This window comes from Dasypus novemcinctus, chromosome 14 (assembly GCF_030445035.2).
Source record: "Dasypus novemcinctus isolate mDasNov1 chromosome 14, mDasNov1.1.hap2, whole genome shotgun sequence".
Lineage (NCBI taxonomy): Eukaryota > Metazoa > Chordata > Mammalia > Cingulata > Dasypodidae > Dasypus > Dasypus novemcinctus.
The window spans coordinates 15703809-15727907 of record NC_080686.1 but is presented as its reverse complement, the minus strand read 5'-3'; positions in this window follow the sequence as shown (position 1 = coordinate 15727907).

Below are 24099 nucleotides of genomic sequence, written 5' to 3'. Positions count from 1 at the left end.
GTGCCACACACACGGAGAGCTGATGCAGCAGGATGACGCGACAAAGAAGAGACACAGATTCCCAGTGCCGCTGACAAGAATGCAAGCAGACACAGAAGAGCACACAGTGAACGGACACAGAGAGCAGACAACTGGGACGGGGGGTGGGGGAAGGGGAGAGAAATAAATAAAAAATATGTCTTTAAAAAAAAAAAAAGAACCCACCATCTTACCATCAGCTCTTTTGTCAGAGCCACGTAACCCAGCAGGCAATGCCACCCTGGATGGAAGCTGACCCCATGACTCTCCAGCCTCATTTATGGCTCCTGCCCTTCATATCAGGCTTCAGCACCACCGAAAGGCTTGTAATTTTCTGCACAAACCATATTCCTTTTCACCTCATGGATTCATCAAAGACATTTATTTAACCACCCACGCTAGGCAAGACTGAAGATGAAATGGTGAATTAAATGTCTACACACACATTCCAGTCTAGTGGTCTCTTCTAGAAATTTCTCTTTCTCACCCCCAAAATCCAGACAAATCTTAATCACTTTTAGGCATCTTCTTCTCAAAGAGACTCCTCTTCATCTATTAGCCCCACGTACCTGTACCAATCTGTCTCTCCCCCCATTGTTCCTCTGGAAGGGTCTATGGTTTGCTCATCTTTCTTCACACATGACTATGTGAGGAATAGATCTGCTCTCAAAGACCTTGTCATCTTATGAGAGATGATAAAAACTATGTGTGAGTCACTATAAAAACACAGAGGGCAATCAGAGAAACCAGCTGCCCCTGGGCTACAAAGAGGAAGAGGTTACTTACAAAGCACGCGCTTGGGAAGCAGCTGTGGCTCAAGCCGTTGGCCCCTGTCTACCACGTAGGAGGTCCAGGGTTCAATACTCAGGGTCTCCCGGTGAAGGCAAGTGCCCTCCCGTGAATGAGTGCTGCCCTGTGCAGGAATGCTGCCCCATGCAGGAGAGCCGACCAGCGTGGAGAGCTGGCGCAGAGGGATGACACAACAGAAAGGACACAGAGGAGAGACAATAAGAGATGGAGCAGACCAGGGAGCTGAGGTGGTGCAAGAGAATGATCACCTCTCTCCCACTCCGGAAGGTCCCAGGATCGGTTCCCAGAGTCGCCTAATGAGAATATAAGCAGACACAGAAGAACACACGGTGATGGACCCAGAGAACAGACAAGGGAGGGTGGGGGGAGAAATAAATAAATAAATCTTAAAAAAAAAAAAAAAAAGGAGCATGCACTAAGCATCTGGTAAGCCCTGTGCATGAAGACGAGATGAATAAGAAATAGCGCACACCTTTGTGGAAACTGTAGAACAATATGCGAACCAGAGACTTTCAGAGAGGAGGCATTTGAGGTGGGTCGAATTCCCGCAAAAGACAATAAGGAAAAGGAGAGCTTTCTAGGCATGAACAAAGACATGGTGGGAAAATGCTGAGTTGGCCACGGCGGTGGGAGATACAGATGTAATGAAATGCAAGCATTTAGATGTCCACAGTGCATTTAGATGTCCACAGTGTTGAATGCAGTGGGGTCCACCGGGTCCCCTCCCCAAGGGAAACTCAGCCTGAAATACACAGCAGCCTGCATGCCCCAGGACACAAGTTAAAATGTAACAAATCTCCTCACCAGGAAACAATGGTATCTAGAGGGTAATTTGTCTCCAGGCTGTACAGTTCTTTCCTAAAATGACATAATCAGACCCCATTTATTTAACTCCATTATGAAATGTCTTTGTTCTAAGACCCTATATATTGTCTCTCATTTCCCACCTCTTTGCAGAGCGCTATCTGCATTCTCGAACCCGCCACCTTCGGAGGCCCTCTCCTGTCCGTAAGTCCCAATAGCTTATGGCTGACCCTGTACCAGCTGCATTCTTTGGTCTTGCTGCCACCCCAGCCCCTGCCCTCCAGGAGCTGGGCTGGAACAAATGCTGTGCAGGGGCATGGCCTGCACGTAGTGGGCAGTGGGGAGCCATGGACGTTCCTGACTGTGGGAGGGAGTCATCCCCATTGCACTGTAGGAAGAGGTGGAGGGGACGCGTGTGGAATGTGGCTGGGGAAAACCATTCCCAGGCCTTGAGATAGTTCACCAGGAAGATAATGGATGCCCGATATGAGAATAAAAGAAGTGGATGTTAGGGATACAATAAAAAGAAACTTAAGAGCAAAGGAAAATTTGTATAGGCAGTAAACATTTTTCAGGCATGTGTTCAGACTTCTGCTGTGCCCCAAAGCCTGCTGCCTTAGCTCGTGCCTTGGTCTCCCTGCGGGAGCTTTGAGCTCCTTGAGGGAATGGACCGGACCTTGCCTAGCAGCTCCGTGCCCTCAGCAACCAGCCTGGTGGATACTCAAGGACTTTGCTGCATCAATTAATCCAGTATTAATTAATTCTATACTCTTCCTCCCTTAAAAAAATTGTCTTTCTTAATATTCATGTAATTTTTGGACTCGTAGCCCATTTTCCTTTAGTATTTACTAAAAATAGAAATACAGTTAAAAGAATTGTAAGCCAGTCCTTTTTCTTTCAACAGTTTTGCCTAACATTTTGATTTATACAATCATCCACTATTTTCTGAATCGATAAATTAAGATGCTGGAGAACAGTTATAATCCCAAATGGGGAAGCAAACTCTCAATATTTTTGAACCGTCTTTTAGATAAGTATAAACTTTTACTAAATGCCTTAAAATGTTGCATCGACATACCTGTTTTCCAAACACAAAGAAAGAAAAAATATATTATTATTTTTTCCTTCTCACCTAGTAGGTGTTGGTACCTGCTTTGAAAAAGCTTATTTGTGAGCTGTGAGGTTCACAGGTTTTATTTGTGAAGCTGGCTTGATTTCTGTCTAGTTGTATATTCCCGGCTATTTTTTATATACTTTTATTTGAATACTTTGTCACTTCTTACTCAATACAACCAGACCAAAATGGTGATTTTTCTCCTTAAACCCTTCTTTCCACCCCATGTCTGTATTCCTGATGGTGACAATTCTGTTTCTGTAGACTAGATTTTCAGGATTATTTCTGATTTTTTAACTGTGATAGAGGAAAATGGTCTTTAAAAAGGTTTTTCAGGTTTCTTTTTGTCTTTATCATAGCATGGTCTCTCCATAGTTCCATCCATCCACATACAGTGTCAACAATTTACTATGTTTCTTATTTATATGGCTCTTACTAAGTGGGGGAAAGATATAGCAATACATGGAAAAACTGGGACCCAGTAAGACATTGATAAAAACTGAAAATTATTGCTGACTAACCTGAAACTATTCTTTATTTTTATTAAGTTCTTAACTCTCCTTACACGAAAAAGAAATTTACATTTCATGCAAAATTACATCAGTTTAGCTTTCAAAGTGTAAAAAAACAACTATTTCATGCATTGTTTTGGGTACCATCAAAATAAAATTTAATGTGAAATTTATTCATAGCTATGAATTATGATCCAAATCAATTATTGTGATTTTGTTCCTTGCTTTGAGTTCCTAGATCGAGTCTTAGTTGGAAATGTGACTTCTTTCCATCAAACATAATTTCACATTTGAAAATTTTTAATTCAACATTACAGCCAGCAGGGAAAACAAACGAGCATGTAAAATCATTGAGATTATCGTCAGCAATGAGCGCCAGGTGCATCTCCTCCCTCCCCCGCCATTTTAGTACCTTACAGTGTTCTCCAGGTCAGGCATTTTAGTTTGTGCAGACCCACTTGCGAGGCAATAATCACCCCACCTCCAGAAAAGGATGTTCTTGACTGTTCATTTTCCAGATGAACAGTCAGACTGGAAGGCTGTCGATTACCACCGTCGGTGACATGGTCTGCCCCTTTCATGCATTCACAGACATTCATCCAGCACCCCCGAGTACCTTGTATATCAGATATCAGCCATGCATCAGTGAGCAGCACCCAGTCCCAGGTTTCATGGATACGTATATGGGTATGTACATGTACCAGGTGTTGCTGAAGGCTTTGACGGGCAAGATAGCAGAGTAAAGGGATACATAGTGTGGGAGGGCTGGGAGATCTCCTTATGTGAAGGGTAGACAGAAGAGAAATTCCAATGAGGTGACACTTAAACAGAAACATATAATAAATGAGAGCACAAGCCCTCTGGGAAGAGCAGGGCAGACAGGGGAAAGTAGGTCCTGAGCAGATGCAGGCTGGAACTGCCTGAGAAACAGCAGGAAGGCTGGTGTCACTGGAATGCAAAGAGGGAGGCAGGAGGGAGGAAGGTGAACTCCGAGAGTTGGGAGGGTACAGGTTGTGGTCTGGCCTCTAAATGCAGCAGGTGTGATTGGGAAGGAGAAAAATATGTTCAAGGAATCCCATGCTAGACAAGGACATGCCAATAAATTTGAAAACCTGGATCAAACAGAAACATTTCTGGGGATGTAGAAAATCACACAATAATGATCTTCTATCTCACCTCTATTACCAAAGAAAAGGCCAGGGACGGCTGGCGTTAGTAGTGCTTCCATAAAACTTAAAGAACAAGACTTATCCTGTACTAGTCATTTCATAAAATATAAAAAGAAAGAATATTTCACAGCTTATTTTATGAGACCAGTATAATCTCTGATTCTACACACAAATAAAGCAAGTACAAGAAAAGATATTTTAGTCCATGTCATTTATACTTATATAGGAAAATTCAAAAGAAAATATTTGCTAATCAAATATAACACTTTTAACATATACATTATGTTTAAGTAAGGTTTATCACAGTAATATAATGATTATTGAAATTTAGAAAGAAACTGGAAAGATAATTTACTGCATTAATGAACAGGAAAAGAAAAATTCATATTATCTCAACAGAGAAAAAGCATTGACTATAATCCAAAACCTACATGTGATAAAAATCCTCAGCTAACTACAAATATTAGTCTTACATAACATAAAAAAAACAATCTATTAAAACTGTAGGGATGCAGATTAGCTCAAGTAGTTGAGCACCTAGTTCCTGTGTATGAGGTCTTGGATTTGATTCCTGGTACCTCCTAAAATCAAAACCAAACAAACAAAACAAATGAGAAAACAAACACTCACTGGAAATAGCACTTGAGTGCCAGTGTCCCATATGCAAGGTCCTGGGTTCAATCCCTGGTACATCCTGAAAAAAAAATCAATAGTGGTTTTGTTTTGATGATGGATCATGTCCATGGTAGCACAAAATTGTGAACATAATTAACAGCACTGAGTTACATGTTTGACCTGGTTAGAAGGGAAAATTTTAGGTTCTATATGTGTTACTAGAATAAAATTTTAAAAACCCACAGGACTCTAATATAAACTATGGACTATAGTTAATAGTAGAATTATAATAATGTTCTTTCATCATAGCAGAGATGCCACACTAATACAAGGTGTTAATAATGGGGGTGAGTATAACTCAATAGAAAAATAAAAAGGGTTAAAAGTAATTTACAGAAGGAAGACCTGGATAGCTACAAAATACAGGAAAAGGCCTCAACTTTGCTGTGAATCATAGAATGTAAAGTTAAAGTAACAATCAGATTGGCAAATATTAGAAGTTCAGCTGAAACCAAATGTTGGAAACAATGTGAAGAAATGGGAACTAGCATGCACTGATCGTGAGATCTTAAACTGTTAAAGACATTTTGAAATGTAATCTGGCTGTATTTAGTGAAATTAAGTACAGAGTATTGTGATGGCTAATTTTATGTGCCAAATTGGCTGCGATGTCTAGTTGTTTGGCCAAATAAATACTGGCCTAGTTTTCAGGTATGTTATAGACGGGATTAGCATCTGTAATCATCTGACCTCAATAAAGAAGATCACCCTCCACAGTAGGTGTGGGTCTTATCCAGTCAGTTGGAGTTCTCAACACCAAGAGCTGAAGGTCCAGAGATCAGAATTCATGCCTCAAGATTTCAACACCACCTTTCCTGGAATTTCCAACCCGTGGTGTGCCCTGTGGAATTCTGTGGTATCAGCTCCCCAATTCTTTATAATAAATCTCAAATATCCATCTATCTATCATCTATCAATCAACATCTATCAATATCTATCTAGCAATCATCCAATCTTCTACCTACCTCTATCTAACATCTATCTCTCTACCTATCTGTGTGTGTGTGTATCCAGTCTTTATTGCACTTCAGAGTTCCAAGCAAGTGAATTTGTCCTCTTATTAGTTGATTCTGTGGCAAAAATTTTCCATGGGATGTCTATGTTGCCATGTTGATGACATCACCAATTTTTGGCTTTTTAATGTCTACACTTATTCAATATCTTTTTCTTTAAACTCTGAATTACTGGTCTCAAAATGATGCCACAAATTCAGAGGCACCATGATTGTTTTAGTTTGCTAAAGCTACTGGAGCAAAATACCAGAAATGGGTTGGGCTTTGTAATGGGATTTGTTAGGGGGAAATCTTGTAGTTCTGAGGCTGTGAAAATGTCCAAATCAAGGCATCATCAGAGATGCTTTCTCAGCAAAGGTTGACTTCTGGAGACCTTGAACTCCTGCAACACATAAACACAAAATGGCAGCCCATCTCTGCTTCCTCCTCCGGGCTCACTTTCTCCCCAGGCTCCGCTGTGGGCAATCAGTTATATAGTTCATCTCTCCCTCCTCTTCACATCAGGCTGTTTCACTGATTCCAGCCTCCAACCTCTCTCAGCCTCTCAGGGTTTCTGTGTCTTTCTGCAGCTTTAGGCAGTGCTAGAGTCTTCTCACATGGCAGGATAAAATAGCAGTTGTCTTCCTCTTTGTGATTCTGCTTTTAGTTCTCAATTCATGCAAGTCTCCTGCAAGAAGGTGGAGATGCTATCCCATCATGAATGAACTGCCAACCAAAACCCAAGTTTTAACCACTAACAGGGATAATTAGAACAACTTTCAATAACGCCATTTGCCTTAGTTTCTTAGGGTTACCGTAACAAAGTACCACAAACCAGTTGACTTAAACAACAGATATGTATTATCATCTCACAGTTCTGGAGGCTAGAAATCAGCACTCCCTAGGAAATCAGTAGGGGAGAGTCCTTATTTGCCTCTTCCTGGCTTCTGGTGGTTTGCCAGCCATTCTTGCAATCCATGGCCTGTGGCAATGTAACTCCAATCTCTGCCTTCCCCACCTTTACATAGCCCACTCCCCTTTGTGTCCCTGTATTCGAATTTCCTCTTATAAGCATGCCAGTCATATTAAATTAGTGCTCACTCTAATTCAGTTTGGTCTCATCTTAACAAATCACATCTTCAAAGATCCTATTTGCAAATGTCACATTCATAGGATAGAGGTAAGGACCTGAACATTGTCTTTTTGGGAAACACAATTCAACTCATAATACCCTTCCAATCGCTGTAGTGCCCCTCAGTTGCTTTGGCCTCCGCTTACCTCTCCACCACATCAAAATCCTCAGGATGCCTTTCACTGGCAACTGAGGCATGTCAGATTTCCTCATAGTTTAATTTTTGGGTGCTCCCCACCTCAGCTCCAAAGAATCTGCAAAGACCTGATCCCCTTGGCTCAGGTCCAGACCTCCTACACTGGTTTACGCTAATGACAACCACCTCAGCACTTATCATAGGAATTCAACATGGCCCTGGGCCTCGGTCACCACCAGGTTATGGTCGCCCCTATACTACTTTGGTGGGCTATTGGAGTCCATGCAAGTCTTACTTCCTGGCTTTCTTAGATACAGAAGTCCAAATAGCAGAAATCCCCAAAGATTCTGATAAATATAACTTTCAACTTACAAAGGGTCACTGGCTGCAAAGTCCAAGGCGAGTTAATTAAATTAGATGTCATAATTGGAATGACTCCACTGATATTTCTTATGGCAGTTATTACTCCCCTTAAACTCAAATTTCCCATAATTGGAATGAACACCAACTAGGGTGATCTTTGGATTATAAATAAATGTAAATCTGTAGCCTTATTAGTGGGCCATATCAGAAGGAATTAAATTGATTTATCTGCACTGGTTAAAATAGCTAATACTCCACAATACCAGTTAAAACAAGAACAGAAGGGCTAAGGCTCATCATACAAGAGTTATTGAAAGAATAATCCCTACAATTCCCCCTTTCAGTAGTATAATTTGACCTGTCCTTAAAACTGATAAAAATGAAAGAAGGCTCACCACTGACTGGCATGGTCTAAATGCTGCTGTCCTTCCCATCAAAGCACACATACCTAATATTATTGAGTGCCCCCAGGAAATATTTTGCCATCATCTTCTATTCTGTTACCATTACTGTGGCTTCCCAGCCACAATTTGCCTTCTCCTTTGAAGGTCACTCAGTATACTTTAACCCATGTGCCTATGGGATATTTAAATAGCCTTGTCCTGTCCCATAACCTCTGTCACCAATACCTAGACAATATACTCAGTTTAGATTCCACACACAGCTGGCATTATATAGATATTCTCTTAAAATATGAATTTGGATGTAGACTTAGATGGCACAATGGCTGGACCCCAAACCAGAGGTTAGACTCTCATACCACATAAAATCCAAGGTCTGGCAACTTCTGTTAAATTCCTGAGCTATGAGGTCAGCAGAGGGATGACAGATTTCCTAAGGGAGTTAAAGACCAACTGTCGCTACTAAAGTCTTAACATCCATTGGGCCTTTTTGAGTTTGAAGGTAACATGTTCCTCATTTATCCATTTTACTAAGATCTACCTATTAAATTACTCCTAAATCTTACATTTTTATGTAGAAGCCAACATCAAAAGCCCTTGAGCTTGCCCAGCTAACTACCTAGTAAGCCTTACCCTTGATATCTGTATTAGTCAGTCAAAGGGGTGCTGATGCAAAATACCAGAAATTGATTGGTTTTTATAAAGCATAAGTTATTTCCCTCACCAAAGTCTATTTGGAGAAAGATGACTGCAGATTTTTGTGAGGGTTCAGGCTTCCTGGGTTCCTACGTTCCTGGGACTTGCTTTTCTCTGAGTTCAAGATTCCTTTCTTCCTGGGGATGGCTTCTCTTTCCTCTGCGTGCTGACTTCCCAGGGCTCCAGCTTAAGTCTTCAGCATCAAACTCCAACATCGGAAACCCTCAACTGTGTTCATTGCTATGCCTTTTATCTGTGAGTCCCCCATCCATCAAGGGGTGGGAACTCAATGCCCTAATCATAACTCAATCATGCCAAGGTATGATCAGATTACAAGCATAATCCAATATCTAGTTTTGGAATTCATAACTATAGCAAACTGCTACAGTACCTCCAGATACAACTTTCAAGTGGAGGTCATGGGCAAAGAGACTATACCTCTTGGAGTTAATAAACATGGCAATCTATCAAATGCCTGGCCATGGAATTTTGTATCCAGCAGCTGCCCGTAGCAGCCTCCCAAAACACACCCCTGGACCCACAGCTCCTTGCTGCATTCTGGGCCCTCCTAGAAAGAGAAACTATCACAGGACCCAAACCTGTCACTTTGGTGATAATCATACTATGGACTCATCACCTCAGCAGTGTGGCATGGCCACAGAATCCTCAATGTTTAATGGAAATGGTACCTTCAGGATAGGGCTAAGTCTGGCACCAAAGGTCTTTCCAAGTTACCAGAGGATGTGGCTTCCTCTGTCCTCAACCCCTTGCCCTCTGAGGCTTTGGACACTGCACCATTGCCTGAGCCCACTGCAAAGTAAAGAACCCTTGGGACTAACTGTCTGGGAAGAAAAGGGAATCAGTATACTGTTCCAATGGTAATGTCACCAATACTCACAGTGGAGCTTGCTGGAAGGCAGCCAAATTCCAACTAGTGACTGTTACCTCCCTCATATGGGATGACACCAGTGGTCTGCCCAGTTAGCAGAATTACAAGCCATCACCTTTGTTATGCAGGATGCTCAGGAGAGAGAGTTATCAGTTGTTCATCTTTTAATAGATTCCATGGCAATAGCCAATGGCAATGGCATTGGTATTTGGTCTAGTCAATGGGAAAAGGACAATTTCCTTGTGTAGGGTAAAGAATTGTGGGATCAGTCCATTTATCGGCAGCTGGTGAGGGCTTCCCCTTAAAACGTGAGTCTCTCATGTCTCTACTTATACCAAAGCCAACATACCAAAGACTCTCTTTAATGATAGAGCTGATAAAGTAACCCAAATTCTCCTTACTTAGCATTCCTTGATGCCATTGCCACTGGCAATCTAGGCTAATAAACTTCTGCTTTTGGGGAATCCTTTCCCTGATGGATTGAACCAAAACCAAAGGGATTCCTCTAACAGTCCATGGCAAAAGTGCCTATTGAAAATTGTCCACTCTGTAATCAAACTTGTCATTGGTAAATCATGAGATACAGCAATATTTCCCAGGAAAAATTCCCAAAGTTGATGGCAAGTAGATTGTATTGGACTACTTCACCTTTCAGCAGGGTCCATGTGTTCAGTTCTGACTATGGTAGATATGTATATTTCCATCTTTCTGAAACAACAATCACTGGCTTTATTATAACCATTCTAGTCCCCTTCAGGACACCTAACATTATTGAATCACATTAGAGTTCCTATTTTACAGCATATACAATGCAACAATGAACCCTGGAACAGAGCATTCAATTTTATTTCCATCTGGCATATTGCTCATGGCCATTGAGAGATGTAACAGTCTCCTTATACTACTACTTTGTGAACTCCAGTCTGGAAAATGGATCCATAAGTTATTCTCACTTTTGCCCCAAGCCTCAATTTCTCTTCATTCAAGACTTTTAAGCAGTCATACACCACATACTAATGTTTACAAACCTTTCTATTGTACTTTTCTGTATTTAAAGGGGAACATGGTTCATCTTCATCTTCAGGTTTATGAGGATTCTCTATAATGAGAATCTTCAATAATATCTCCCCCATGAGTATGGATTTTCTATATAAACCCCAACCCCTAAGGGGTGAACAAGGGTGGATACTCTCTGGGACCCTTAAACAATTATTCTATAGGCCCAACACCTGCCCATTTGTTAGGGGACTCATTTTAACCTAAATTTCTACTGCCTAGAAATCTTTGACATTTTTCATTTTGTATGGGTGGGTGATTAATCCAGCCTCCTCCTTTTCCTTTTCATCTAGGAAAGTGAAATTATTGCTCCAAGGCCATTTTTCACAGAAGGTATATACTACTGTGTAGGGAGAGGAAAATCTCCACTTGGTAAATGAAAATCACACTGGAAAATAATGACTGAACCAACACATTTTCACACCCTGATGAAACCAGAAAACCCCTCCTTGGGGTGAAAGCAGCACCAAACAGCAAAGACCTATACAATCAAGCTGTATACCATTCTGTTGGCCATAGGTTTTATTAGTGGTCTGGATACTTTCCTTGGTTTGCAATCTGGAGTCTCAAATCCTCCAAATAAGCCATTATTTCAGCCAATCCAGGCAAATCTTAGGCCTGCATGCCATCATGTTTGTCTAATGCAAGTCCTACAGCCCAAACACTTCACTGGTTTGCCCATCACCAACCAAACCAACATAGTAACTGGGTAAATTGGCAAGCCTGTCTACAGGCTAATGCTGGAGCTCCATTGGCAAACAACCTGAAACCCTATTAACAGCATGCACCCAAATCAGGCCATGTGATTTAAAACCTATTTGCATCAGAATCCCTCTCATCACCCATCTAGGCAAAACCTTGGACTCTTGGGCACTTTTAGACTTGGCTACCCTTAATTGGAGCTTTTATTGTGCACATCAGATTGCAGTATTTTGGTCTAGTTTGACGGAATCTCAGATGCTAGCCTCACCTTTGCTAGCTGCACACCCAAAAAAGCCCCTTGATTTAAAAGATACTTGCAAGTCAAGCTCCCAGGCTGTATGTTGCCTTCAAATTCTATAAGCAGCTCAGCCACATTATAACACCAGAGAGCCACAAAATCATGATCCCATTAACTGGGGTGGAAATCCATCTGGGAAGGATATACCAGTCCCTAGAAAATACCACCCCAACCCAATATCTCACCACTGGAGATGACTTTGCCCCCACCTCCTAACCAACTACCAGGAAACCCAACTACACTAGACCTGGGAAAGTCTCAACACCCCCATGAGACTCTAGTCACCATTGTTTCTTCAGTGACTGATCACACTGCCAAGTCCTCTTTCAAAAAGTGGGACCCACTTCACTAGAGTGACTTTCCAGACATTGCAGTTTGCTTGCCGCATTACCCAACCTCACTTTGTGATACCAGTAATACTAATTTTGCCTCCTATGATTGTAATGCTAATTTGTACCATGTTAAGCCCATGTGGAACCAAGTCTAAACCTCTGCAATGCCTCCAAGATTAAATTTCCCAATAAGCCATCTACCTCTTCTTCCTAAAGGGCAGCCTTGCCAAAGTATCCCCGTTACATGCTCTCCTAAGTATAATGAGAGAATTCCGCTGGTCTCCCAGTGCTCAAACCACTCACTCCCTTCCTCTCTCTTTCATTCTCATTCCTCATTATTCAGCATCTACACCCCCACCACAGTCTTTCCAATCTTAACAGTACCTATAGTAAATTAAATCCAAACCCGTCACTCCAGTCCCTTAATTGGAGCTTTTGTTGTGCACATCAGATTGCAGTGTTTTGGTCCAGTTTGGCAGTATCTCAGATGCTGGCCTCACCTTTGCTAGGGGTATTTGCATAGACCATCCAACATATACCTACAGTATCTGAACTATCCCTAACTGCTAGATTTGCCATCAGCCTGCTTCCACACATCCCACATCAAATCTATTGCCATCAGAAGAACCCCTTTCAAAGGCTGGAAAGTGATTGGTACTGAGGAGTGGATATCCCAGTGTGCTAGCTTGAGGTAGCCACCTGGGTCCATGAAATGAGTGGACACTGGGAGCCTACAATGATGTGGCAAGGCCCTGAATCTAGACATGTTCCTCTTGCACCTTCCGAGGCACACAATGCCAATAAGGACTCTTCTCCCTGCCAAGAAGACAGAGACTGCAGATGACTGTGAGGCAGATACCTCAGGGGCAAGGCTTCCCATGTAGCTTCTCATATAGGCTAATGTCAGCAGTCTCTGGAGGCTACAGATGGGTCCTGACAGGAAGAGACACTTACTCTGAACTGTCCTTTGCTTATCTCATGGTGGAGGCAAATTCTAGAATACTATAAATATATCAGAACTGAAGATATTTCACCAATTTAGACTAATGTATCACATGTCCTGTAGCAGGAACATCCTCTAGAGCCCATAATGCCCAAAACTTGGCAGAAAAATACACTCATAGTAACGGTTTGATGGAGAATTAAAACAAGCAATTGAAGTAAAACAGGGAAAGGTTAAGGCAGGAAGAGCTGATTTACATGCTTTCAGCAGTGTGTGTTCACACTCAGCATTGAGCAGGGGCAGGGGAGGATTCCCACATCTCTGGGGGATCTGGGAAAGAGGGTATGCAGGAGGATGTAGGTATGACTATTGACTACGCAAATCTTCCACAGGCACAGGAAGCTGGCAAAACCATACCCTTTCCTCTTTTGCCCAGATCACTATAACTTTCTTTTTTCCTACCTGATGCAGTGGTCCCAGGACCACTGTGGGTCCTGGAAACAGGGTGGGCTCCTAAGCAAGAAACCATATATCTTTAGACTTTCCTGTCAGAATTCCCAAAGGCCTGATGGGATGGATTGTGTCTTCATCCTCTCTGGCAAAATCGGGTTGCTTTTTGAAGCTGTACAGCTTAGTGGTCATTGTAGCCCTCTAATTCTGTACCTATATATTTCTACCCTAAATGAATGGGAATGAACAAAAGGGGAAGTGTTTACTAGACTGATACTGCCAAGAGCAATGTAGTCCAGCAGAGTGGATGAACCTAACACTCCTTCCAAAGGTGGAACACTTTGGATAAAAATGAAAAATGGAGAAAAGAAGGAATAGTATCTGAGAGGAAAGAAGTGAATAAATGGCATTACAGTGAGGGAAATCTTGTATTACAGTAATGACCCCATAAAGACTCAAAGCAAGAGATGATTTTGACCTTAGCTCAATTATAGCAGATACTGAAAGGCTGAAGATGACTCTTGCTTTTGGAACATGACCATGTCAAAGGGCAGTTTGCAACCCTGCGTGGCATTGCTGTGGGAGACATGTTGGTCACACAATAATATGATGTAATGGACAATTGCTAATGACTGCGTGGGACTCCAGTTAAGGGCCCATCTCTTTTGATTCTTATTTTAATCTATTACCATATATTTCTCTTTATATGCTATTGTAGCAGTTTGATATGGTTATGAATTCCAAAAATAGATACTGGATTATGCTTGTAATCTGATCTGTACCTGGGCATGATTGAGTTTTGATTAGGGCGTTGAGTCCCCACCCCTGGGTGGGTGGAGTCTCACAGATAAAAGACATGGCAAAGAACAGAGTTGAAGGTTTTTTGATGTTGGAATTTTGATGCTGAAGACTTAAGCTAAAGCCCCGGGAAAAAAGCTCACAGAGGACAGAGAAGCCAGCCACAGGAAGAAAGGAATCTTGAACCCAGAGAGAAGCAAGACCCTTGAAGGGAGGAACCCAGGAAGCCTGAACCCTCATAGCTGTTGGCAGCCATCTTGCTCTAGAACGTGAAAACAGACTTTGGTGAGGGAAGTACCTTATGCTTTATGGCCTGGTATCTGTAGGCTTCTACCCCAAATAAATACCTTTTATAAAAACCAACCAAGTTCTGGTATTTTGCATCAGTACCCTTTTGGCTTACTAATACAGCCATATATTTTTATCTGTTATACCACATGGTATAACACTGTCATTGTTGGTAAGTCTCAATGATCCAATGTGCCCAGAGATGAAGTTAAAGCTTCCTCAGGAGGCAATACCAAAGAAAAATGACTGGACTGAGGAAGAACTGATTGTAGCCAACCATCAGCTAATTTTTATGCTAAATAATTCCGCATGAACTCATCACAAGGTACAAATATGGGAAGAATGAGCAAATGTAGACTTTCAGACAAATATGGTCATTTTGCTAAAAGGCCAAGGAGTGGTCTGTGTAGCAAACCTTGCCTAAAGAGAGATCTGTAGGAAGCAGATGTGGCTCAAGTGATTGGGCACCAGTTTCCATATAGAAGATCCAGGGTTCAATTCCCAAGTGCTGGCCCATGCATGCTGGTCTGTATGCAAAGCTGTCCTGAGCAGAGAACTAGTGCAGCAAGATGATGCAACAAAGAGACACAGGGAAGTAGATATGGCTCAAGTGATTAGGCTCCCATCTACCATATAGGAGGTCCAGGGTTTGATTCCAGAGGCCTCCTAGTGAAGGCAAGCTGGCCCGCATGGAATGCTGGGCCACGCAGGAGAACTGGCCTGTGCAGAGTGCTGGCCCAAGAGGAAGCTGGTGCAATAAGATGACACAACAAAAAGAGACATAGAGGAGAGACAACAAGAGACACTGCAGACCAGGGAGCTAAGGTTCTGAGATTGAGTGCATCTCTCTTTCCAGGAGGTCCCAAGATTAGCTCCCGGTGCTGCCTAAAGAGAAGACAAGCAGACACAGAAGAACGCACAGCAAATGGACACAGAGCAGACAATGGGGGGTACGGGGAATAAATAAATAAATCTTTAAAAAGAGAGAGAGAGGTCTGTTATTTGTCCCAGTAACATCTAGACCCTTGGAATTTTGGTAGAGAAGAATGTCCTTGCTATTCATAAGTCCTTAGAGAACCACCTGGTAAGTTATGCTAATAAGGTTTCCTGTAGGTCCAAGTGATACCAGCCCAAGCTTCTTCTTCAAAGAGTAGGTGTTAGAGGCCACCACCACCACACCCCTGCCTGAAGTCAGTGTCAGAATTCTTGGGCAGACTGGAAGACTGTGCCCTTAAATCTCATCCACACTTTGGCTAACTCTGGGGGAAATTGTAATTTAGAAAATTATGAAGAGGCTTTTCTTTCTTTAATCCTACTGCCCTCCCAAATAAACAATAAGGGAGACAACGCTACATGCAAATGGGGACATGCTTCATTTTACTTTTCTGAAATTCTGGAAAGCACAGAGCTCAGCACAAGGTCAGGAACAACATGACATTTAGCAAGTATTTTTGCTGGACTTGGTGTCTAGAGATCTCATTTCAAACCCAATCTGTGGCACTTCTTATCTTTTTCCCTTCAGAAATTTTACTTACATTTAGTTTCCTTACATGTATTTTGCTAAGTTGCTGTGACGATCAAATAATGAAATGTATGAATGAGATACAATACTATTACTTGATTTTAAAAATCTGAATCAGTACATTTAGACCTCTGCAGACTGTTGTGGGGGAGGGGAAACATCACAAAGACTTTAGAATTCATGAGTAGATTGAATAGATTACACATATGCTTATAAGCCGATTGTCAGCACTCATGAAGAATATGTAGGAGCTTTTGGAAGCGAAAAGCATTTGTTTCTGGATTTATATGAATTCTTAGTATGCTAAGTAAGCCACTTTTGATCATGACAAGTGAGATTGACACGACCGGAGAGTAATTGACATCAAAGAACTTTAGAAAGTATGATACACAATACAAAAGTATTTATACACTGCTTTGTCTTTGCAAATGACTGAAGCAGTTTACCAAAAAAATCAAAAGAAATTCATTTGGGTGTTTCGGTAGCTTGTGATTTGTGGACATCAGCCTGGCACAGTGGAGATGGCTTTTTGAGATATGACTCTATGGGGTTTCTTGAGAGGGAGGTTCAAGGCTGGACCATCTCAGGGCTGGACCCTCTAGGGGGATGGAAATCCCTGTAGGCCCTCCCCAGGTCCACTTGGCTTCATCCTTCTCCTCCCATCCATCCTCTCCAAGCAAACCATCAGAGGTAGCCTGTCCCTGACCTCAGGCCTCTGTGCTTCCTGGACAGCTGTGGGTTGAATGTGGTGCAGCCCTAAACAGGCATGCATGGACGCTGCACTGGGGCTGCAGAGGTAAGCATGACAGGCTCTGCCCTCCCTCCAGACTGAACGCTCTGCCCTCCCTTCCTCAGAGTGGGGCATTTCCCTTTACAAGCTGCTGTGCAAGGGTTGTTGGTATCCCTTCTCAAGAGTCTGTGCCATCACCTGCCCCTGGTAGAAGGACAGGCTGACATGTTTTAACAGGTTCACTGTGTTGTGAGAAAGTGTTGAGGGGACAAGGACAGGGTAGGGAGACACTAGGAAATATGGCCATAGTCCACAACTACATGGGCCAAGTCCCTACCATAAATCTCTTTCGACTCGTGTAACACATAGCCTGTTAGTTCTGTGTCTTTGGAGGCCTTTGATACATGTAAGTGACCAGGAGGAATGAGCTGGTGGGAGGACATGTATAAGGTTGCTTGTTGTTGCCTTGTTTAGGAGAACGAAGAGATGGAAACAACCTAATTATCCATACATGTACAAATATGGTATGTATAGGTGTATGGAATGCTAGGATAAAATGCTGCATTCATAGGCAGTAAACTAGATGTTCATTTTGCAGTACGGGTAGATCTTAAAAATTGTGTCGAGTGAAAAAGTATATAACAGGTCTACCATATTTTATATGGAAAAGAACAATGCATACACAAAACAGTGTTTATCTTTCAAATATACCTGCAAGCCCAAAGGCATTAACGCATTAGAGCCTGTGCTCATAAGAAAAGTAAGGGAGTGCGGAATGAGGTGAGGTAAAAAGGGAAAAAACATCTATAAAATAGCATCAAAGAGACCTTGCAGTAATCGATAACGATAGTGTTCCATGTAGAGTATAATCAATTCACTCCTCTGCTCCAGAAGTGTGAAAAACAAAGAACAAACAAACAAGAAAGTTCATGTTTTCAAAGGGTGGTCATTTGCTGCTTAATAAAATGCTCTGTTTGATAAGACTTCAAATATTTTAGCAGGATCCCCAGATAAACCAAGCCTATATATTTCTCTAGGCATTGGCTAATTCATATACTTTTATTAACTTCTGATTCACCATATTGATGGTGACATTATGACAGATGTTTTAGCTGAGACTAAAACAACACCAAGTGTCTAAAAACTTGATGCTGACTTAAAGCTGAATCATTTCCTTGAACTTCTATATTCCCAATCTATATCTTTCACATGAATTCTCTTCAAATTTTCTAGTAAAAATGTATTTAAATATTTTATCAGTGTCCTTATCCACCCTTGACTGAATATTATTTTTAGGTCCATAAATTATTATATTATAAAAAGCAATAGGAAGTAGGTTGTGTCTAACATTTAAATTCTGCCTGACAAGGCAAGAGAGCATAGTTGCGGGGTGCGGGGGCATGCAAACTCCAGAGTCTGGGGTTAGACCCTAGGTTCACCTCATACAAGCTGTGTGATGCAAGACAAGTAACTGATACAAGTTGTGTGATGCAAGACAAGTAACTGAGCCATTTGATGCCTCAGTTTTCTTCTCTGTAAAATAGCATAGCAAATTAATGTTACTGAGGGGGTTAAATAAGTTATATTTATAAAGTGTTTAGAGTAGTGACTGGGGTGTATTAAGTGTTTGGTGAATATTAGCTAGTGATGGGAATCCAAATAAATATTTACGGACCATTACCTCATACCTAAAACTTGTCCTCACTTCTAAATATTTACATGGTTTCTTTCCTAAAGAAAAGTCTCTCAGCACTACTGACGGTGATGATGAAAATTGCAAGCTTAAATAGCATATATATATATATATATATATATATAATTTTATGAGAAAAAAAATCCCTCTATTCCATAGAAACTTGTCACCTTTATATGGTTCTGTATATTTTGCTCTTGTCTGGGAGTTAGGTCCATGGAAAGGGGAGGAGGTATATCCAGAGAATTGATGTCTTAAATAAACAAGTAACTAATCTTTGAGGAGAAGGTGTAAACTTAAATTGGCAAAATTTGTTCCATTCTGTTTTTATTTAAGTTTTCTGAGTCGCCAGAGGATGGTCACCATCAATTTCGAACCTTGGTATCCAAGCAACAGCTAAGGGTGCCATTTTAACTTGAATCATTCAATAATTTACTTGTTCAATCTGAGTTTCAGGACATACTTGCTTTGCGCGTTTCTTCTCTCTGAAAAAGCACGGAACTGACAATTATTGAAGGGTTTATTTCAGTCCTGGTATAAACACATTCTATTCTTCAGCAACGCCTTTTGAGTCATGTGCTTTCACCCCTTCGGGCTTTGCCTTTACATTTGATGGGTTTAAAAAGAAACAAATGCCTAGTAAAATTATCAAAAGCACGGTATATAGAATATTACTTTTGTTTGCTAGTTACTTATTTCTTATAGCCTGCTTTTGTCCAAATCAGAGAAGATATTATGCTCGCCTTATTTCTGGTGTTTCCAAGTTCTTCACTTTGCATAGCAATGAGGTCACCGTTGGGTTTGTTGCACAGTAGCCCTTGGATCTGGGTCAAACCTGTGCTGCCCACTGGCTTACTGAGTCATCACACATCCCAGAGCCCATTGCCCAGAGATTTTTAACCTGAGGTCCACAGACCTACAAGTACTTCCTGGAGAGAATTCACAGTTGTAAATATAGATGGGGAATTGAAGAAAAAGGAAATACTTTCTTTAACCCATAACCGAAACTTTGCACTTGGACAATTATGAATTTAGACAACACAGTACAGTAATATTATTAGTAGCTGAGCTTTGTAACCAACAGAAATCAGTGATACTTTCATATCACATAACTGTGGTGGATATTTCAAAATAGCACTTGTATGCCACAATACATTGAAGTTATGATAATTATAAACTCATGTCTAGGTCTTGTTATTCACTTGTTAATAAGGTAACACATATTATTATATGGCAAATTTAGTTTTTAATATTTGAAACTGTATCCATTAAAATTTATTCCCTTTGCCATCCTATGTATTGTATTTTGTGCATTCAGGCGCTATTCTTGGAGAGCGGATGTAACTCAGTGGTTGAGTGCCTGGTCTTCAGGTCAATCTCCTGTAGCTCCTTAAAAAACAACAACAAAAAAAAACACATTATTCTGAATTTTGTGAGACTGTCAAAGGGCATAATAGTATACAAAAAGATTAAAATTTCTGTTCTAGATCAAATAATCCAACATTTTCCAATTGTCCAAACACCTAAACTCAAATTTCTTTATGTGAAATTGAAGACTTGTAATTATCTGGCCCCTTACTATTTCACAACACCGCTTTTTGTTGTTTTCCAGCATGGACCTGATCAGTTCAGATGTCTGCCTCTCTCTCACTACCATATCAATCCTTCTCATTCACACTTGGGGCAGCCTCTTTTCATAGCATTTCCCTCACCTGAAATGCCCTCTGGCTCTCTCCAATTCTCTAAGTATTATTGTTTGCACACAGACGCTTCCTATAAGAATTGTAAATGAGGGAAATTAGACTACTTTCTGCATACTAAATCACAAAATCAACATAAATGAACTAGAGAAGAGAGAGGCAAAGGCATCCTGAAAAATAGAAGTCTAATAAGACTTGACCATCACCTGCCTCTGCTAACATATTTAAATCAAAATTGTGTCTTTTTTTCAGGAAACTTGACAAGCACAAATAAGTATTAACATTTACTGCTATGTGCCAGAGGCTGCCCTGAATGCTTTACAGATTTTAGCTGTATTATTTTCAAAAAAGATCCTTCTTCAGGTACTTTGATTGTTAGATTTATTTTACAGGTAAAGAAGTTAATAACCTAGCCAAGACCAGAGAGATTGTGAGAGGCAGGGACAGGATTCAAAGCCTGCCGGGCTGGCTCTGGGCCACACTTTTGTTCACCATGTATATTGTCTCTTGATGGACACAGAGGAAGAGGCCAAGTTGATAATGAGTCCCTGATGAAGGGATGGTTGCACTAGGCTGCCTTTAACCTAATCTAACTAGCCACCTGCTCTCTGATTCAAGGTCACCCAGCAACCTCTGACTGTATTTTTTCTTCTTAAATAGGATGACCTATGGGAAGAGAATATGCTAGCAATGTTGATACAAACAAGATTTTTTGCTCTCCATGACAATTACATCTTTGTCAGCAAATTTTAAAAATGGATCTTTGGCCTGGAAGATGAAAAAGACAGCACCTTGGTAACTATGTTTAACAAACCCCCTGGACATTATTTCGACAAACATAAGAAGACTCTGAATGGTGAAAAGAAGGCAAACTGCAAAAGGGCTTTGGGAGCAGAGGAATGACATAGCAGTGCGCTCCCTGAGTTTTCTTTCTACCTCATGTATCCAGACTGAATACTGGAGAAACCAGCAACCCAGAAATGCTAATGGGGACAGACAATAAAAATGCCTTAAGGAAAGCCTGTTTTCTCTAGCCAAAGGACCAGGAAAAGGGCATCCCAGCAAGGCAGAAAAATTGTAATGAATAACTGCTCTACTAAAACCAAACACAGCAGGAAAAAAAAAAAGGGAAACTGAGTGGAGACCTTGGACCTCCACCTTTACCAAGCTGCAACAATGTGTCTAGTTCCCACACACATATCAGTCCCATCCAAAAGTAGTGCCCCAAAAGTAGTGCCAGAGAAATAATGAGCTAGGACTTTCAAACCTCCAGGTAAGAATGAAGCCCCGTCCCCTATCCTCAGAGTGATGTCAGAGAAGGCCTAGTGGAGGATCAAAACCAGTGGTATAAGGAGACTGTCCTACCTCACTGTGGTGTCAGATGAGGTCACATGAGAAGCAACAATAAGGCACTGCTACCTATTCCAGTGTAGGAGACATCAGTGGAGTCCATATGAGCAGCCAGAACTCCCACCCTTTCCTAGTAGTAATCCCCTACCTGGCAGTAACAAGGCAGCACTCCCCCTGCTCCCATCAGAGCAGTGGATTTAACTAAACTCCAGATTCTCTTAACATAATAACCAAAATGCTCAGGTTTCAATAAAAAATCACTTGTCATATCAATAATTTAAAAATTTCAACTGAATGAATACAGGCATTCAATAGATGACAATACCAAGATGATGGAGATGTTAGAATGATCTGACAACAGTTTTAAAGCAGTCATGATAAAAATGCTCCAACAAACAATCATAAACACACTTTAAATAAATTAAAATATCTAATCCTTAAACCTATCATTACAATTTCATTTTCCTACTAGTCGAATATATTAGGCTTCATTTTTTAAAGAAGTTTTGGACCACAATGGGGTTCAACTATGACAGGGATGGAACACTGCTGTGGGGTGTTATTGATGGGGGACACATGATTGGGAGGGAGTTCTCCAAGGCATGTATATAGGAAATATAAAAATGTTTGGATATTCATTGGGTATTTTCATAATAGTTACAGTTACAAATGACAACTAAGGGAGTGCTGAGTTTCTAGCCAGGCAATCTCTGTCACATTCCCCAATGGAACAGCAACAATCTCCCAAGTGCAAGGGCAAAAACCAGTGAAGAAGGATGATCCAATGATGAGGCCTTGATATTGATGTCTATGCTTATGAGACTGTGTGCCTGAAATTTCAACTAGCCTAGAGCTGTAGGGTGCCAAAGAGTTACCTCCTGAGAGCCTCCATGTTGTTCAAATGTGGCCACTTTCTAAGTCAAACTCAGCATATAAATGCATTACCTTATCCCCAGTGAGGGACGTGACTCCCTGAGATGAGCCTCTCTGGCACCGAGGGATGACTACCAATCACTAACTGATGATGATATAGAAAAAGACCTTGAATAGAAGGGGGAAATGGTAAAGACAAATGAGTTTATATGGCTAAGAGTCTTCAAAAAAGAGTTTGGAAGTCATTAGAGGGGTCACTCTTATGCATGCCTCAGAAGGATCGCACAGACAACCAAAGTAGATACAACCCCAGATATTGGTTCTCCTGAGGGCTATGAAGATGCACAGGTTCTCAGTCATGACAGATGGCTTTGGAGTTAAGTACCTGGTCAGTTAGCCTATTTTGGAATTTGTGTTCCTGAGTGTGATGGAGTTGGACTCAGATGTTACCTTTCTACACATGCCTCTTCTGTCACTTTTACTGAACCTGTGGCTGGCACTGGGGTTGGTATATACTTAGGAGACTTGAATCTCTGGGCTAGCCATGTGTCAGCTGGACCCTGAGACTCAGCAGAGTTGCAATTCCAACTCTCCAGTTCATTGAACTTAGCCAGGTCAGCCAACAGGGAGGTGAAGCTGGTCAACCACCACACCAGGGAACCGAGAGTGCTACAACTGCAAACAGGAGAATCACATCCATCAACCGTGTGGGATCTAAGCCCCTCTTGATATAGAGGTGGAGTGGACATCACCAACCCAGGGTCCACAGGATGGAGGAATAAAATATGGATTAGAGTGGACTTACTGGTATTCTACTATAGAACTATTGTAACTAGTAATGGAAGAAAGTGTAGCATTGGTCTGGACAAACTGGCCATGGTAGTTGCAGAGCGCAGGGATAGGGAAGAAGAGATGTGATGTGGGGTCATTTTCGGGACTTGGAATTGTCCTAAATGATATTGCAGGGGCACATGCTGGTTATTATATATCCTGCCATAACCCACTGAAAGTACTGGGGGAGCATGTAAACTACAATGTAAACTATTATCCATATGGTGCAGCAGTGCTCCAAAATGTATCCAGCAAATGCAATGAATGTACTACAATGATGAAAGAGGTTGTTGATGTGGGAGGAGTGGGGTGGGGTGGGGTGTGGGGTATATGGGAACCTCTTATATGTATATATTTTTAAAGATTTATTTATTTATTTATATCTCTCCCCCTCCCCGCCCCCCTGCCCCAGTTGTCTGTTCTCTGTGTCTATTTGCTGTGTCTTCTTTGTCTGCTTCTGTTGTTGTCAGCAGCATGGGAATCTGTGTTTCTTTTTGTTGCGTCAACTTGTGTGTCAACTCTCCATGTGTGTGGCACCATTCTTGGGCAGGCTGCACTTTCTTTCGCGTTGGGCAGCTCTCCTTATGGGGCACACTCCTTGCATGTGGGGCTCCCCTACACAGGGGACACCCCTGCGTGGCACGGCACTCCTTGCATGCATCAGCACTGCACATGGGTCAGCTCCACATGGGTCAAGGAGGACCGGGGTTTGAACTGCAGACCTCCCAAGTGGTAGACGGAGGCCCTAATCACTGGGCCAAGTGCGCATCTCTTTTATATTTTTTAATGTAATATTTTTTGTGATCTTTGTATCTTCGAAAA